At 39.6% G+C, this 19,240-nt stretch overlaps 1 long non-coding RNA gene across 1 annotated transcript in view; it reads left to right on the top strand.

The window, feature by feature from the left end:
- The first annotated feature begins 12,143 nt into the window (after window positions 1–12,143).
- Window positions 12,144–19,240, top strand: part of LOC115862005 (uncharacterized) — a 236,703-nt gene continuing 229,606 nt past the window's right edge. The window contains exons 1-2 of the long non-coding RNA XR_009563625.1: window positions 12,144–12,343; window positions 13,747–13,829. This is a non-coding gene — a long non-coding RNA (uncharacterized lncRNA). The remainder of the gene's footprint in view (window positions 12,344–13,746; window positions 13,830–19,240) is intronic.

Genomic DNA, 19,240 nt, shown 5'->3' with positions numbered 1-19,240 from the left:
CTTTCTGACGTACTTCACTCCGTAGGACAGTCTCTAGGTCTATCCACGCCTCTGCAAATGGCACAATTGCTTTCCTTTTATGGCTGAGTAATATTCTATTGTATATATGTACCACATCCTCTTTATCCATTCACCTGTTGATGGACATTTAGGTTGCTTCCATGTCTTGGCTATTGTAAATAGTGCTGCAGTGAACATTGGAGTGCATGTATCTTTTCAAATTACGTATTTCTTCATATATATGCTCAGGAGTGAGATTGCTGGATCATATGGTAGCTCTGTTTTTAGTTTTTTACAGAACCTCCATACTATTCTCCATAGTGGCTGTACCAATTTACATTCCCACCAGCAGTGTAGGAGGGTTCCCTTTTCTCGACACCCTCTCCATCATTTATCATTTGTAGACTTTTTGATGATGGCCATTCTGACCGGTATGAGGTGATACCTCATTGTAGTTTTGATTTGCATTTCTCTAATAATTACTGATGTTGAGCACCTTTTATGTACTTTTGGCCATCTGTATGCCCTCTTTGGAGAAATGTCTATTTAGATCTTTTGCCCATTTTTTGATTGGGTTTTTTTTTTTTTTGATATTGAGCTGCATGAGCTGTTTGTATATTTTGGAGATTAATCCTTTGTCAGTTGCATCGTTTCCAAATATTTTCTCCCATTCCGTGGGTTGTTTTTCATTTTGTTTATGGTTTCCTTTGCTGTGCAAAAGCTTTTAAGTTTCATTAGGTCCCATTTGTTTATTTTTGTTTTTATTTCCATTTCTCTAGGAGGTGAGTCAAAAAGGATCTTGCTGTGATTTATGTCACAGAGTGTTCTGCCTCTGTTTTCCTCTAAGAGTTTTATAGTATCTGGTCTTACATTTAGGTCTTTAATCATTTTGAGTTTATTTTTATGTATGGTGTTAGAGAATGTTCTAATTTCATTCTTTTACATGTGGCTGTCCAGTTTTCCCAGTACCACTTATTGAAGAGACTGTCTTTTCCCTAATCCTGGATTTTAGATTGATTTTTAGATTCCAACTCTTTAGATTCCAACTGCTATGACACTGCAATAAACATCCTTTTACATAATTATTTGTGGACATCTCTAAGTAATTCCTTAAGATAAGTGGTTAGAAATTGAGTTAATAGGTCAAAGGACAGAAATATTTTTAAGGATTTTGACATATTGCTGTTCAGAAAGTATGCACCGTTTTCATGACTATCAGCAGCATATAAAGGGACTCCTTTCATTAACCCTCAGGAATACTGAATATTAACCTTAAAAAAAATCTTTATCAGTAGATAGTTGAACATGCGATTTTATTGTCTCAAACTGCATTTTTTTTACATTCTATTAAGATTGAACATTTATCAAGAATTCCTATGAATTCTTCATTAAGTTGTCTATTAACGTCCTTTGTTTTCCCCTAAGCTGCTTAACTTTTTTATTGATTAGTAGAGAATTCTTTACATATTAAGGGTATTAGCATGTTTATCTTATATAATACAATTTTTTTTGTTCTAGATTGTCATTTACACTAGAATTTCTTTTGCCTTTTCCTGTATTTTGAATTGGGAATGTGGACTTTCAGTTTTAATAAATATGTAACCTAGAGAAAGAAATTTAATTTTTCTGGTACTCGGTTGCCTCATCTGTAAAATGTGTGTGGGGAGAAAGGGATGTGGGTGGTTGGGAGGGAGAAACTCGACAGATGATTAGATGAAATGACCTGTTCCAACTCTTCCAGGTCTAAAATTCTATGATTTCATTCCTTCCCAATTCTATCCTAATTACTGCCTATAATCAAGCCATATGGTACCTTTTTGATCTTGTATATTTTGGGCAAGCATTACCATTGCTCATTAAATCACAGTGCTCCAAATTCAGGGTTAATTTTCTTTTAATGAAGAAACTTCTTCATGCCTCCAGGGCTTTTTTCTTCTGTTAAACTCTTATGAACCATTTCCATTTAAAAAACACCAATAGCTTTAATGAGTTAGGCCTGCCGCTTTCATAAAATGGCAGCTAATGAATGACCTTGCAGACAGAAATGGGCAACACAATTAGAGTTACCAAAGTTTTCTTTCCGACTCTGAGCCAGTTTAACCTTTTCATCATGTGCGTGGACACACACATAAGGCCTCTGAAAATGAAATAATGTGCTTATGGCTTCAGTGTTAATAGAAGAGACAAGACAGTTTATACCTGAAGCAATCAGCAGTCGTCTGATTACTAGGAGACACTGCAGCTTGTTGACAAGTGGTTCTCATGGTGATTTACAGTTATTAAGTCTGGAGATGTCTGTATTTCTAGATTTATATATTCTATGGCATATTCTCTGTTTTTATACTTTAGTAGGAGTAGCCTGGGGAAGTCCCAAAGCACTTCCCTTGTAGTAGAACAGCATGCTTTGCTTCTTGGTATTGGCAGAGCGTTGACTAGGCAGATCCTGAACCTCTGTGTGTGTCTTACCTTTATATTTCACAGGAGACCTCTGAAAAGAGCCAAGTGATTCTCCTTTTTCAGGACTTTTTTTTTTTTGGGCATTACATTTAAAAAAAAAAAAAAGCTTACTCATCAAGAGCTCTAGAAATTGGCATTTCCTGCTGACAGTGTCTGTAAAGAACACGAGGGACTTCCCTGGCTGTCCAGTGGTTAGGACTCTGTGCTTCCACTGCAGAGGACGTGGGTTTGATCCCTGGTCGGGGAAATGAGATCCCTCAAGCTTCGCCGTGCCACAGGGCATGGCCAAAAAATTTTTTTTAAAAAGAAAAGAACCCTGACTTCAGGTTGTTTTTCATTAAGGTACTGTGTCTCCTGTTTTGTTCACTGTAGTTTTGAAAGATCCATCTTATGGTCAATTTTCCCAGAAAATCTTAGTTTATAATTACCTGGAAACACACTTTATTTCGACTTAAAAGGTTTCCTCCTCCTCCAAATATCATTGAAGGAGAGGCTGGAAGGCTTCTCTTCAGGAAATCACTTCCATGAGCTGAAATACAGTAAATTTCCACTACTTCTCTGAATGCTACTCTCAATCCAATATGGCTGTTTTTACTTTTCTTCTTCCATCACTGAGTATTGGAAGACAATTCTTGCTGTTTTTTAGGTTATAAGCTAGTGTAAGATACGTATGATATTTTTGAAAGCTTCCTGATGTGCGTTTCTTCATTGGTAAGTTCTCCTCTACTCTGTCCACCACTGTGTCATGTCCAAAAAAGCTAGAGTCTGGAAGAGGAAGGTGTGGTGCAAGGGAAGGAAGACAGGAAAGAAAAGTAACAGAAAAGCTCCTAAGAGAGTTTCATTCAGAAGGATAGTTGGAGGAGGAAGAGGGCGAGAGATGAGAGAGACAAGTGAGACTGAGCCCAGCTCCTTTCTTTGGCTTTGGCCTGGGCACGGGGATTAGACAAACCAAAGGGAATGACGTGGGTGGAGTTTCCCCTTGATTCATTCTGGGATTCTAAGAGAAGGCTGCCTCACAGCTTGCTCTCGTGCTGACCTGGATCTCCTCACAACTGAGAATGCCCCATAGCATAGCATGGGAAGACCACCGAGGTTAGCCCTTTGAGCTGCCTTTGGCTGGTGTGTGATCTGAGTAGAATCTGGAGGTCCTCACAAGCTCCCGCGGGAGGTGGAAGTAAGCGATCTGGCTGCACACCTTCCTAGCACAGCAGTGACAGTGATGGTAAGAACTACTTATATAGCACTTGTAGGTGCTAGACACTGCTCAAAGTATTTCACCTTTATTAATTCATCCTTTGAGAAACTCTGAGAGGTAGATACTATTATCCCCCTCCCACTTGATAGATGTGGAAACCCAGGCACAAAGATACTCAGTTTCTTGCCTAAGGTCACAGATAGTAAGCAGTGATCTGAAAACAGACAATCTGGTGTCATATCCTGGGTGACGGTCATTGTTCAGAGTGGAGTGGTCCTATAACCAGGGTCTATAGGACAAACTGCCTGGGCCAGACCTCAGGATGCCCTGAACACCAACAAGAATCAACTAGAGAAACCTGTGTAATCCTGATCAAATGCAGAGGCAGTTAAGTGATGGACTAATCTTTACTATTCAATAGGAGATGCTAGAAGGCTCGGTGATAAGGAGAGTTGCACAAGGAGTACAAATATGTATATGACATGCCTGCTGCTCCAAGAGCATGTCATTCTCTGTTATATACCCACTGCCAACTTGAGGAAGGAAGGGAGAAGGGTAAAGAACAGCCTTTACCAAAACATGATCGTGTGACCTAAGCTGATCAGTGATGGGCTTGGCCTGGGGTTACTCTATCGCAGGATCTAGTTATTTTCTCTGCCGTCATATGGGTGGGGCTCAGGAGGGAAGCTGAATCTGTTATAGAGGAGGTAAGGTAGAAGAATTTTCCTGCACATGTGAATGTAATGTAAGTACCCAAAAGACTGAAGTAATTTTCTTTTTCTGCACGTTAAAGGTACTGGAGTATAGTTTTGTCATCATACATGGGGGGAAAAATAAACCCTAGACGTATTATTATCATTTTCCACTAACCAGAGTGAAGTATGACTCAACCAAAATTATCTAAGTGCTTTTGTTTTGTTTTCTATGTGAAAATTACTGTAATTACATGACTCAAATTATTTAAGGTTACTGAACTGCATTTTTCTTTTAAAGTGATCATTAGAACACAATGGTGTTCTATGCCACCCAGTTTATTCTGATGGCTAATGTGAGAGCCAATTACCTTTCTATTTTTGGAAGGATAGGGAATAGTAAGATTATATAAGACAGTTGCTTAACTTAAGAATTGTATAGATTTGTCCTCGACAAAGACTCTCTTGACTGTTAAGGAGATGGTCCAGGGAGTGGGTGGACAGTGCAGTTCAGATGAGCCAGAGCCTGACTCAGCAGGATGTTATGAATGCCCAGGGTGCTTCCCAGGTGAAAAGAAGCACTCAATCACACTTTGGGATTCTCAGGCAGAATCTACTGGAACTCCTTGAGAGCAGTTTGGAGCTTAGACAGACCTGGGGTTAAGGTTTGATATTAATTGACTTATTATGGTCTGGGAAACTTTGGGGTTGGGTGCAGTCCTTCATGGACTTTATAGAAGTTTCTATCTTTATAGGGTGGTATGTCCTAAACTTTAAGCATTGGAGGACAATTTTCACTATGACCACCTGTAGTGTTATTTATTGAATACTTTTGTTTAGGTTGATTCACTATGTTTACTTAAATACATTTGTTTAAGAGGGAACATTTGTATGATCATCATAAATGGTTAAAAAAGGGAAATCTTTGCCATAAAATAGGAGTTCATAATCAATATAAATACCATTAGACTTCCTCCTTGATGTGAATTGGATTGAAAGAGAGTTGAAAAGGCAATGAGACTAACTCTGTGTCCATGTACCACTGAAGACCATCTGCTATATTACTTAATATCATCTCAACAAATTTTTTTTGATGACTATAGAAATATCAATTTAGGAGAAAATATACATTCTTCTCCCCAGGACAAGCTGGTCCTGTCTTACCCAATCAGAGGTTCTGGAGTACTTTTGGAGCTACCCTAATGATGAAGGGCTTGGGGGCAAACAAATGGTGGGCTTTCACAGTTGGAATCCAGTTGTGTAGCATGCATAAATGCCTCCTAACCAGCACAACCTATGGTGTCGTATATCACAAACTACCCAGGGTTTTCTTTTTTACTTTGAGGTGAAATGTATGCAATTAAAGGGAAAACAGACATTTTTTATTTGGGTGTGCCAACCAAAGTGAGCTTCATTTCATGACATAAACAAGATGGTTGTCTTTGTGGACAGTGAAAAGAATTGCTGGTGTCCTTAAAAGGAGGGTGAACACTATTTGGTACCATAGTGTGTGACATTGAAGAAGTTAGGGATGGTATTAGTTTCCAATAGCTTCTGTAACAAATCACCACAAACTTAGTGGTTTAAACCAGCAGAAATTTATTCTCTCACAGTTCTGGAGACCACAATCTGAAATCAGTTTCACTAGCCAAAATCTAGATGTCAGCGGGACTGCGTCCCTCCAGGAGATCTAGGGAAGAATCCCTCCTTGTCTCTTCCTGCTTTTGGTGGCTGCCAGCTTTCCCTGGCTTGCGGCTGCATCACTCCCATCTCTACTTCTGTGGCCATTGCTGCCTTCTCTTCTGTGTATATAGTCTCCTTCTGCCTCTCTCTTACAAGGATACTTGTGATTGGATTTAAGACCCACGCAGATAATCTAGGAAAATCTCCTCATCTCAAAATCCTTAATCATATTTCTCTTTTTAGCAAATACTTTACATATACAGGTTCCAGGCATTAGGATATGGATAGTTTTTGGAGGGTTTGTTTTTCAGCCTACTACAGGGAGGGAGTGTTCTCTGATTTAGTGGAAAGGTAAGGTTTGTAAAGCACCCTCTGTGAACCAGACACCGTGCTGAGTACATTGTGTACCAGCTTATTTATTCCTGACAACAAGCTTACAAGGTATTGTTGTCCACATTTCACAGAGGAGGAAACTAGCAGTTTCCTCACTTAGGACGCGTCCGAGATTACAGAACCAGCAACTGGCAGATGATTTAACAATCCTAATTCTCAGCAGCCACCTCCCATCATATTTACAACCTCACTGATCTTCTGTTAACCAATGAACATAATCTGCTCTCCTAGATGCGCTGGACCCATCTGGTGTCTGCTTAAGTTCCTCGTTCTCTGTTGAAGGCACCTTTACTGTAAGCTGCGGTGACAGGCAAGGGTGAGGACAGACATGATTCTAGACCATGACCTGTAGTCCTGACTATCCTGAATTCATGGGTGCATGTAGACTTCCTTAATTAAAAAGGGGGGGAAAAATACCCTCACCCTGGTAGCTAAAGCACAACACATATCTCCTAACTTAATATCTAAGCTGCTTCCGAGTTCATCATGTTTTCAGTAGTTTCACGGAATTAATCAATCATAATGGTAAGTTGTTTATCTTGCCTACAGGAGGCGGAAACATCGCAATTATTCACCTTCACGTGCACTTTGTGAGGGTCTGAATTATCTTTAGTAGGTGCTGGAATTGCTGCTAAGAGCGGAGTTTACCAAGGCTCTTAAACACAAACCTGTCCAACAGCTTTATTTGGACAGAAACAAGCAAGGGCTACGAAACAAACATTCAGTCAGGAACAAACTTGCCTGGGACGCTTCATTCAAGGTCTAGGTTTGGGGAAAATTTTCACAGTGATTTCCATGTGTCCTCCTTCAATCCAGTTGAGATTAGAAAGCAAATTATGATGGAATCTTTTACCACAATCTGGTTAAATGGGGTTTCCTAATTGCCTGTGTTATGAGCTAAGCTTATAGAGGCAGAGTGCAAGGAACTAATCCCCTATAGACTGAAGAAGTGTTGACACTGTTTAAAACACCTGCCAGGGCCTGGTTTCTAAATCCCAAATATAAGGCTGCTCTGTGTGGGGAGAGGAAAAGAAGTGAGCTAAGGCATCCGTGTGGAAGCCTTCTGTTGATACATAACAGAGAAACAGATATTGGGTGGATTCATCTAAGAGAGCATTCATTATTTTGCTCCAAATATAAAAGTTTAACAACCACGTGTTTCTTTTTGCAGAGGTGAGTCTGAAACACAAATAAACAGATTTAGGGCATCATGCACATGGGAAAAAAAACACGTTACACTTAAGACTCAGAGCTGTTTGCTTTGGAAGGCTGTGTTTTCCCTTTGCAAACTGGGTGAAATAAAGGTGCTGTCTCTCCAACTCCCCTCCCTCCTACCTCCCAAACTTCAACTCCAGGAAGTTTCCCGTGATCTCCAACAGCTGCTCCTTTCCAATTCCTAAAGGTTTATGTCGTCGCTCGGTATTTATCTTGGACGCTCCTCTGGGTTGAGCTTATTATCATATTGCTTTGCCACTGCAGAATTTATTGAATAAAAGGGAGCCGCTGCTGGCCGTGAGCTATGAGTGGTAAGTCCAGAGTTTCAGAGTCTCATGAATTAGGGCACCAGACGCATCAGTAAGATAACCCTGTAGCTCTTGGGATGAGATTTCTCTCTTTGGAATGCAACTTCTGCAGAGGTAACAATTCAGATTAAATTAGTTCAGAACACAAGAAGGCAATTTTCATTTGTAAAGGGATTGAGGGTTTGTTTGGTTTTTTTTCTGCTTTTTCTTTTTAAGCTAGACCACCAATCTAAACACAAAGATAAATTGAAATGGGATTTCGTTTTTAAATGGCTTTAAGTAATACAAATAATAATATGAAAGGAAAGCTGTTGGGATGTTGCTGAGTAACATCTGACAATGGCATTTTAATAACTGTAGGTAATAAATTTAAGGTTTTAATTTGCGATGCTGGTATTTTAACTGCTTTAAGAAATATACCAGTGTGAACTGCTGAGGCCTATTAGGACCCTTCCTCCAGGAAGATTCAGGGAGATATTGATGTATCAGGCCCTAGGGTGATATCTAGGGCTGCACAGAAGTGAACCACAAAGGAAATAGTCTTTGATTTAGAATAATTTGCATTTCTAATGCATGTTAATCTGCAAAATGTTTGGCTGAATGCTTTATACTGGGGAAACTCGTATTCATGCTATAAAATATAATCACATGCCTTTCATGGCAATGAACTACTCAGATTTAATGAATTTTTCTTTAAATGTGGAGTTAATGTCCTATTTTAGAATTATGTTTGAACAGTGAGTCTTTGAGTGAGGGATTATTCACTTAAATATTCTATGGAGCCCTTCATAGACATCAGGAAAACGGTGATAAAATGTCAGTTCCTCATTTCCATTTGCTTAAAAAGTACAATTATTAAAAATAAGCAGTATGGAGAGTCTAACACGTTGATACAATTCATGCTTTTCTGTGGCTCGGGTGACTTGTGAAGGAAATCATGCGGTCTCCGGTTGCCACCTGCTTCTTTGGTCATAGATTAATAACATTTGACCAAGCATGAAGGCATGCTGAGGCCATCTGCCGTCACACATAGCAGGATGGGTTTCCGCCTCTTCAAGTAGAATTCTGACTACATGGCTCCACTCTCAGACGATAGTCATCCTATTGGGCTGCGTGACCCAGTTACTTTGACAACAAGAATTCAGTACTCATCTCAGTCAAACCAGAACTACTTAATCTGCTTGGCAGTGGTTAAAGTATTAGGCCACCTGTATAATTTCAATGATAATTATGAGCTCTCTTCTCTGTTTATGTAGTAATGGATGTCACATAAGACCTTTGCGTTCGTCTCTGTGCTTTGATGTGGTGCACAAAGCTAAGAAAAATAGACACTAAGAACCTTTCCATGTTCAAATGAATTGGATCCTCGTTCCTCCTCTTTCCTCATCTCCCACTCCCTTCACCATATAATCTCCACCACCTTCGCCACCATGGTCATCATAATTGTGATCACTGCTCTCTTCAAGATCTCTTTATGCTCTGTCTTTTGATGCCAAGGAGCCAAGAGCTGATTCTTTGGATGATAGAGAAGGATGGGGTCATAGAGGAGGATGCTCTGCTGGTCTGGTAGCCATATGGTAAAAGTTCTCATAAGTCAGTGACCCAACCTTCTCCTTACCTTTCTCCTTCAGGATATAGCGTGGTCTCCAGTGCCATCATTATTTAGCATTCCAAAGGAAGCCTACCCAATAGCCAGAAAGTTGGGGGGGGGGAGCGGGTACAATTAGCGGGGACATTAGCCCAAGGACTAAAAGGACTTATTCTTGTTCTAAGTATAACTAGCTGGGCCACCTAGGGAAAGCCATTTGATCTCACAAAGCATTTGAGGTTTTTTTTTTTTTCACTAGAAAAAATTAGGGAACTAGAATTGATGGTCTTAAAATTATGTTATAAAATTTCACAGTGGTGTTCCTAGGACTACTGGTCAGACCTCACACCTCCCTTCCTTCTTCATCCTACCTGGAATGAGACTGATTACCTGGCAGCCAAAACTGCTACCTTGTGACCATGAGGATGAAGGCCTGTACATTAAGATTTGGGGATCTGGGCTCCTGATGACATCACTCAGGTGCCATTCCAGCCCTAGACTGCTTTTTCTCAACTTCTGGTTGTGTGAAACAATACACTCTTATATAGTGAGGCTACTTTTAGTTGGTTTTCTGTTGCAAAGAGCTGAATGCAGTTTTAATGAATGCAGCCTTATACTAGTACCGCTCATCAGGCAGTTCTGAGGTCAATAATCTAATCATACTTGGCATTCAGTCAGTATTTTGTAACCATCTCCAGTATAAACTGTTTCTATCAGATACTTGAAGGTTTTTTATTTCTTTAATGGCAGAGTTTTTAGCACCCCTGCAGATAAAATTGCTTTAGTGTTCTTTTATAATATAAACGTCTTATTTTTAGATGACGAATCTGAGCACAATATTTATAATCCACCCCTTCCTTATATATTCATAACAGAGAAAAGGTGATTCCATAAATCAAAATGGGAAATACTAAACCAGAGAAACTACTCCGTCATTGACAACTAGTATAGTTAATCATGGTGAGTTTTTAGACTAAAAGAGGAGGTTGTTCTCTTATGCCCTAAAGTAATTAACCTAGCCTCTTTGCTAATGTTTAGATAAACAGACATTCATTTCTTTTTGCCTTTAATAAATCAAATACAATTATTTCCTGCAAAACTGAGTGACTAGCAATTTTAACTGAAATAAAACTTGGATTTGAATTAAATTTCAAAAGTGAAATTGATTTAATAAGTAAATGTGTATCTTTAAAAATTTTGATTGAAATATTCTAGTCTTCTATATAGTCACATTTTGATAAATGTCAGTGGATTGCTAAAATAAATTGAAATGCAACTGTAGTCTTCAAACAAACACAAAAACCCTTTGGAATAAGATTCTGGCTGAAATTTGAAAATGTTGAAGACATATTTGGTTGAAAGATGTAGTGGAAACATGTTACCTAGGTTACATGAATTTATGATCAAAAATATAAAATGGATCTTTTAAAAGCATAGAATCCATCCTCCTCCAATTTAAATTTATCTGAAGTCAGTTGTCAATTTGATGACTCCTGCTTTATAACATCACTTATATTTTTGATATCAAAGGGAAAACATATTTTCAAGAAAGTTAGTATCTCTATTCCGTAAAGGTACAATGGTTTATTTATAACATGCCATTTTTATCATAGGTCACCAGAGAGAGAAATCAGGCTTTTTTTTGAAAGAGTTCAGAATGGAAATAGAAACAGTTTGGATTTTTTTTACTAACATGTTAAATTCCTATAAAATAGTTTACATTCATGTAACAAGATATAGTATAGACTAGAGACAGGGATGTAGCCTTTGAAACGTAACAGGCTTGCATGGAATCCTTGTTCTCCCAATCCACCTGTGGCAGACACGTGTTTGGCTCACCCAACTGCCTTTCCCAGCTTCCTTTCCTCTCCCCAACTTCCCACAGAGCAGCTGAGAAAGTAAGGTTCCAGCTTCCCCAGACTCTCTTCCAAAGAAGTTGTATGTCCCAGTTCTGTCCACTAAGCTGTAAGGGGAAGGCTCCAGGGCATTTCTAGGAAATGTTTTCCTAAAAAAGACAGAACAACATGAGGAGAAAGTCATTTTCTTTTTTGCCACCAGCCCAACTTCTTCCTGTATTGCATCTGTAAATGGATAAAATGGTTGTAGTTATCTTCTGACCAAGAAGCAGAGAACAAGAAGATGCCAGGACTCCGACCTGCACCCCTATCTGGTTGAATCACTGACCCAATCCTGGGGTTATCAGCTTTCTGATTCCTTATAATGTGATAAAAAAAAAAAAAAAACTTTCATTGCTTGTAGCCAAAAGCATTCCTTACTGATGTACAACATTTATTATGATGGGCAAACATGTTAACTTTTCTGAGCTTCAATTTCCTTTTATGTAAAATGGGACTAATAGTACTTAACTCGGTTTATGATTGTTGTTCTGTAACGATTCATCGAATAATGTATTTTAACAGACTAACACACGAGAGCAGCTCACTAATAAATACCTCTTTAGTTATGCTATTGGAGCTAGTGTTGGTTTAACCAATTTGTAGAAGAGAGAGTTTAATAAAGACCTTGTAGTTTGCCAAAACTATACGTTCAAAGTTTTAACTTCTTCCTTCTCATTATTTAATTCTTCCAGCAAATCTACAAGGAAGCTGTGATTTTCCATTTACAGATGAGGAAACTGAGGCTTAGAAATACTCTTCCAAGGTCACCCGGTTTGAATGTGTCAGAGCTGGTGTTTGTGCCCTAAAGATCACCCTACATGCCTTGGAGGATAAGAGAACCCTGAACTGGGACCGTGAGAAGGCATCAAATTAGAGAAAGAGTGGATTTAAAAACTCAGCCAGAGAGGCCCAAGGTGAGTGCCAAAGAGATGCTGAGGGTTCTGGAATGTATACATACCTTATCTAAGGCTACCAGTGGGAGGTGAAGGGGAGGACTTGGGCAGCAATTGGGATGGAGTGCAAGAGCTATAGCTGAGAAATAGGAGCTGAGAATCAAGGTCCAGAAAAGCAGATAAGGCTGGTGGCTGACTCACATGCCTTCATGAGCCCAGATGGTAACATGAATGTGTGAGTCTGGTAGAAGCAAGACAAAAATGGATGGTGGGGACTAGATACTGGAGAGGGGGTACATGACTCAACTCAAATCACTTAAATTGTTTTAAAATACTGTGCTGACCAAATAAGACACATCCTTGGAAAATATTTTCTTGCTGGCCACTGGTTTGCCACCTGGAAAATAATATAGCAGAAAATAGAAATCCAGGTTGTAAATGACTTCAAGGCCCAAGCTATTTTCCTTACCACATATTGTTTGATATTCATTTATTCCTTCCTTCATTCATTGGTTTTACCAATCAACAATATCATTTAGTGTCTTTGGACCATGTACTGTGGTCCAAAGGTGCTGGAGAGGAACAAGACATCGTCCCTGTACTTAATAGAAAGAACATCATATTTATACACTGTAATGGTCCAGGAGAGGCCTTAGCTCTTTTAGAGAGTGCATTGGAGCTAAAAGGACACAGCAACTGAATCTGCTGCGAGTGATCATGGGAGGCTGCTCAGAGGAAGTGAGACTTTACTGAGTCTATATGAATAAATAGAATTTTGCTTTGCTGTACATTGTGCATAAGATGAGGGCAGTAATTGGAGTGAGGAATATTAAGAAGAAAATCTGCTTTAGTAAATAGATGAGAATAATATTATTTTATATATCCAAGTTTCCGGTTTAAGTAATTCATATTAAGCATAGGGAACAATATATGCAAGGGTCAAGAGACATGAGAATGGGGAAAGGAGTGTTGCTTTTCAAGGTACACGGCCTTGAAGGCGGGCCAGATAATAAAGGGCTTTTATGACAGCAAGTTAAGGCGTTTGGATTTTATTCTGCAGGCATTTGAAGAACTTTAGTTAGGAAAATTCATGTGCAAATTAGCATTTGGAAGGCTAGCTCTTGACTCTTAGTGAAGGCTGGTTGCAGAAGGAGCAAAGATTAAAGACAGGGAAACCATACAGAGGCTTCTTCCATAGCGTGGGTGAAATATGATAAGGGATTGGACTGGGATATGGGAAAGAATGGGACTGACGTGAAAAATAGGGAAGTACAGTGATGGGTTATGCTTACTGTTCAGAAAAAGCAGAAAAGAGAGAGAAGTCTAGGGTGAGGCTGTCAGACTCTCCTGAGCCACAGAACTACCTGAAAAGACCCCTAGTAGTTTGGGCTGGGGCTTAATTTGCATTTCTAACACATTTCCAGGTGATGCTGCTGCTGCTGTTGCTGCTCTAGGTACCACACTTTGAGAAAGCCTGGTCGAGGTAACTTGTAGGACCCTGCCTTGGGTGAGTGATGGCTTAAATCTACTCTACCATGAACGTTAGAAGTTGAGACAAGTACCAAATCAGCAGCATATCTTATTAATGAGTTATAAATAAGTTGTACCAAAATAAGTGGTTAGATAGGAAGCTTATGATTTGTCAAGTCTCTGGTTCTAATATGGACTAATATCATATTATCATGGTTCTAATATCAAAAGGTCTTAAACATCACACAGTTTTATTTTCCATGAATGATTTGGTCATTGAGGCAGTGAGAGGTGGAGGGAACCTCATAATTAGGCTTCTATAATTAGGAATGTAGAACAGTTTGGGGAGATGATTGAATGACATTTCTTTGTAGTTTTGATCATAAGAAGAACTGTAAACAAGCAAATGGTAAAAATATTGAAATAATAATTCATACTCTGTCAAAAATACTTTTTATAAGAAAATATAGGAAATGTTATTTTCTCACAAGAGCATCTTAGAAGTAAAGCTTGGCTGGGAGATAATAAATGATCCTATTATTTCCAGCCATTGAAAGTATATTTGGGTGTTTGATGTTGCAGCTGTGGTGGCGGCCTTCCACCAAAGACTGACTGAAATCAGAATCCTAGGGGATGGAATTTCTGAATCTATATTAACAAATTTCCCAGGTGATTCACACTCACATGAAGTTTGAGAACCAATAGCGTAAATATTCAGCTCACAGGGAAAGAGGTTTTCTTCTGTCAAGAGATATCCTTACACTAATGTTGATCTTGCTTGTGTGCCTCCACCATTGTCTCTTTTCTCCCCTCCAGTTTTACTGAGATTTAATTGACATATAAGGTGTAAATTTAAGGTGTACAATATACATATGCCACACATATATATTGTAAAATTATTACCGTATGGATTACAGCTCCATCACCTCATGTAATTACCTTTGTGTGTGTGGTGAAAATATTTAAGATCTACTCTTCTGGCAACTTTCAAGTATATGATACAGTATTGTTAACATTGTCTCTAAACAAGCAATTGTGGTAGGTATTCATCTCAGTCTACAGACTCTGGAGCTTAAGAAAGTAACTCTTTTTTTCTCTCTCCATCCCTCCTCCCTCCCTCCCCTCCTTCCTTCCTTCCTTTCCACATCTTTGCTTCATTTTCCCTTGGTTGAAGCTTGGTTACTCTCAGTGTGGGGGGAGGGGGAGGGAAGTATAGATTGCATTTTAAGCAAATGGCACAAGTGTTACCCACCTCACTTTCACTCATGTCCAGTTGGCGAGAACTCAGCCATGTGGTGCTTCCTGGATGCAAGGGAGCTTGGGTAATTTTGTCCTGGCTGGGCAAACGCAAGCCCTACTAAGCTCTCATAATTTGGAAGAAGGGCAGAATGGATTTTGGACGAATAACTAGCAAGATGCCACACTTCCGTTACGTTTTTCTTTCCTCTTAAGTTTGTCCAGCTGCCTCTCTAGAGGTTTACCTGAAGATTTGACTTATATCAAGTATTCCTCTCAAAGCTTGAGCAATATCATTTCAAGGCTATTTCCTGAGGATTGAGGAGATGCTTGGTAAAGGACTTAACCTGTGTTCACTGCCAAGTTTAAGAAACATCTAGGCGTGTGGGGGAACTGGTGAATGTCCTGACAGAGGCCTGTGTGCAGAGGGAAGGGCCTTCCCAGGGAGGTCTCATCCTAAAGCGAGAAGCCTGTCAAGGCCAGCTGGGCCTGCTGGCGAGGGCTTTCCCGTTGGAAGGGTACCCCCAGCTAGTGCAGGGTGCTGATTATCCCCGAATCACTGACAGCATGTTTGGGTCCTTGAGGGGAAGAGCAAGGTGTAACTAACACCCAAAAGAACTCTAACTATTTTGGACCCAAGACACATTCCTTTTGGGGACCATTCTAATAGTTTTTCACATGAGTGAGAGCGCCGATTTCCTCCCATTGTGCTATAATGAACACAAACTTTGATACCTGGCAGACCAGGAGCGCACCTGTGTGGGACTGTGGCGTCTGAGGGACCTCCAGGGAGGGGTCCTCCAGGTGGAGGCAACACAAGGCAGCCTGGGTGTTTGGTGAAACTGTTATTAGCATCGCAGTGAACATTATGCCTTGAAGATGCTGGTCCCAGCTGAGTACGGGGAGACGGCTATATCCCGATAAGCACAGCAGATAGTCTAAGGAGCAAAGCTGAGCAGATTAACAGCAGTGTCTGCGGGAGCAGCCTGGACAGTGGTGGGTAGGCTGGAGGTCGAGCACATGTGAGACCCTGCCTGAGGATGCCCCAGACAGGGAGTTTACCGTGGGCCAGAGCTCTTGCATAAGTTGGCGAGAGCCAGAGTCAGAGCAATGTAGACTCCCTAAGGTAGAGACCTGTATGGCTTAGGCCAGGTGCAAAACGTTCCCTGTCACTGTTAAGAAAAGAACTTCTGCTCCATAAACTCTATAACTGAAAGCTCTGGAATTAAAAATTGAAAATACCTCATGATTTAAATTGTACTGGTTTGTACTAAAGAATACTTCCCAGGCCTAATCACCATGCCTTAAACAATTTGAATTAGTACAGAAGGACCAACAATTTAAGGTGAGACAGTGTGTAATATGATAACTAAACCTGGAGAAACATTAACAAATAATCTTCCGTCCTGTGGGCCCTCATAATACTTTGTATTTCTCCTGTAGTTTATTGCTTTCAGCCTTTTAAGTTATTTGGTTTATAAATTGTTAAAGCTGGAAGATACCTCTGAGAGTAATTATAAACAGGGACATGTATAACCAAGCTCAGAGAGAGAGGTTAAGTGACTTGATTAAGATCATATCATTTCTTATTCCTCCTAGTAGGTTATAATGTCCTTGAGGGCGGGCATCGTGGCTCACCTGCCATGCCACACTCTGCAAAGCCCAGTGCCTTGTTCATTGATGGTACTGTAGAAATCAGCTGAAATGAGCTACACTGGCTCTTATTTATGTGAGATGCATTTTATATTGGGAATTCAAAACAGGACTGAAATCTTATGAGAAGCCATATAAGAATTTAAAGGCCCATTTCTATGTAAGAAACTAGGACTCGGATGCATCTTCTAATGGGTGAAACAAACAAAAATGTATTTACTTATAAGTTATTTATTTAAATTGGAGTATAGTTGATTTACAATGTTGTGTTAGTTTCAGGTGTATAGCAAAGTGATTCAGTTATACACCACACACACACACACACACACACACACACACACATATATTCTTTTTCAGATTCTTTTCCCTTATAAGTTATTACAAAATATTGAGTATAGTTTCCTGTGCTATACAGTAGGTCCTTGTTGGTTATCTATTTTATATATAGTAGTGTGTATATGTTAGTCCCACACATTTATGTAATTCTTACCATGTGCTAGGCATTGTTCCAGCTGCTTTACAAATTTTCACTCCTTTGGTCTTCATAATAGACCTAAGAGTTAGGTCCTATGAGCCTCACTTTACAGATCAGGAAAGGAAGGCATGGAGAGGCAAGTAACTTAAGTAACTTATTTAGGATCACACAGGGAATAATGACAGAGCTGGGATTCAAACCCAGTCAGCCCGGCTCCACGCTGCTTCTCCAAGGGTGTGGCCTGCTTAAGCAGTTCTGTGCAATTTTCTCTCCCTCTCTTTAAAATTATAACTGATGTGCAAGGCTTTCTTTTGCAGTTTCTGCAGCCTGGTCACAAGCACCATGTGAGACTCCAAGAAGCCAACATTGCCACGGCTGACACATCTTCAAGTCTGTGTCAGCACAGGATGAACCGCAGCCAAACATGACACAACTGACGAGGCTCTGGGATGGCTGCCCTGTTAGAATCCTCAGGCAGAGTCAGCACAGGCAGAAACTTGTGAGACTTTGCTGACACAGCCTGCCAGCCTCAAGAGGCTTTTGTGGTGACCAGGGTGGCATGGAAGGAAGTTAAGACATTAGGGGTTGTAACTTTCTTTCTGCATCTTGCAGAGGTTGTAATTCATTCTGGGGAAAGTGCTGGAACTTCAAGCATTAGATCTATGTCCTTGAATAACTTTTCTTATCCAAGATTTGAACAAAGTACAAAAGCGGTTAAGCTGTCGTTTAGACTTGCCAGAGAACAGAGAAGTGACTGGAACAATTTGCCATAAAAGGAAAAGTACTCATTTCCAAAGCCTTTACTGAAATGATTGCTTTACTTAAATTTCAGATTTTCCCCATAAGATATAAAACTAGCCAGAGACTCTTGGTTCAAACTGAGCTTGTTTTATCTTAATGGCATATGTGGATTCAACAGTAGAAAACTGGGGAGATTTTTAGCCTCATATGTAACCTGGAGTTGATATTCAGTGGGATAGTGGGAAATAGATTGAGAATAAGATGTGGGTGAATACCAAAACTTGAAACTTTCAAATGTTCTTTGTTGTGATTATTATGAGATACCAACTTTCAATATTCTTGTTTAAGCTCTTTTGAATTCCTAGGCTATTGTGATTTGGCCAGTGTAGAGAAAAGGGTCACTCATTAATGTGTGGTAGTTTCCCAGCCAAAGCCCTACCTTGGAACAGACTGCTTGTGATCTGCTCAGTTGTTGTACAGAGATGCAATAAAGGGAACATCTTTTCCATTATAAAAAGGAAATTCCATTTTAAAAAGCTGGATAATTGTATACAGTTTAAATCAACCCTGAAATAATATTGGAACCAGACCAGATTCTGAGGTTAAAATAGATATCTTGGGACATATTCAACAGTTTGATGACAAAAGCCTGCATCCTGAGATTTATAGCCTGAGAGACTTTCATTCAATTTGGAAACAAATTAAATGGAAAAATTTGGGCCAAAGCGTGCAGCTCCCAACAATACATGGGGCTCAGATATTTACCATATGTTTTTCAAGATCAAAATACACACTGAATTTCAACGAGGTGCCAGGTATAGTGTTGTACAGTATAGTACAACAAGAGATAGTTCTGACCTCAAGAAATTATACCTCTATGTTAGCACTGAAATTCATGGAGATCTTTCCCATTCTTTGATCTTGCATATTGAGTTTATGATGAAGCCATGTAACAATGCCTTTGGCCATTAGATTAATTTAAGTAATTATTGCATAGTTTGTAACCTTTTTGGTATCATGGACCTTGGATCAGTTAGGATTAAATTCAGCTGGAAGTGACCAAAACGTCAAATAACTATGGCTTAAACAAGGTAGTAGTTATTTTTCCTGTAAACCTAAGCAATCTGTAACTAGAATGTCATCTCCATGATCATCAAGGATTCTAATTTATTTTCCTGTTATCTTCAACACTTGATTTCCACCTCATATTCCAAGATGGCTGGTCAAACCCCAGCCATCATGTTGATGGAAAGAGGATGGAGATAATCTCTTTTTCTTATTTAGTAACATGGTCATCTGTTGATGCCTTGCTGCAAGTGAAGGTGGATAGGGAAGTCTTTATT

Source organism: Globicephala melas, chromosome 4 (assembly GCF_963455315.2).
Source record: "Globicephala melas chromosome 4, mGloMel1.2, whole genome shotgun sequence".
Classification (NCBI taxonomy): Eukaryota; Metazoa; Chordata; class Mammalia; order Artiodactyla; family Delphinidae; genus Globicephala; species Globicephala melas.
This window is presented reverse-complemented; position numbering and strand designations above follow the sequence as displayed.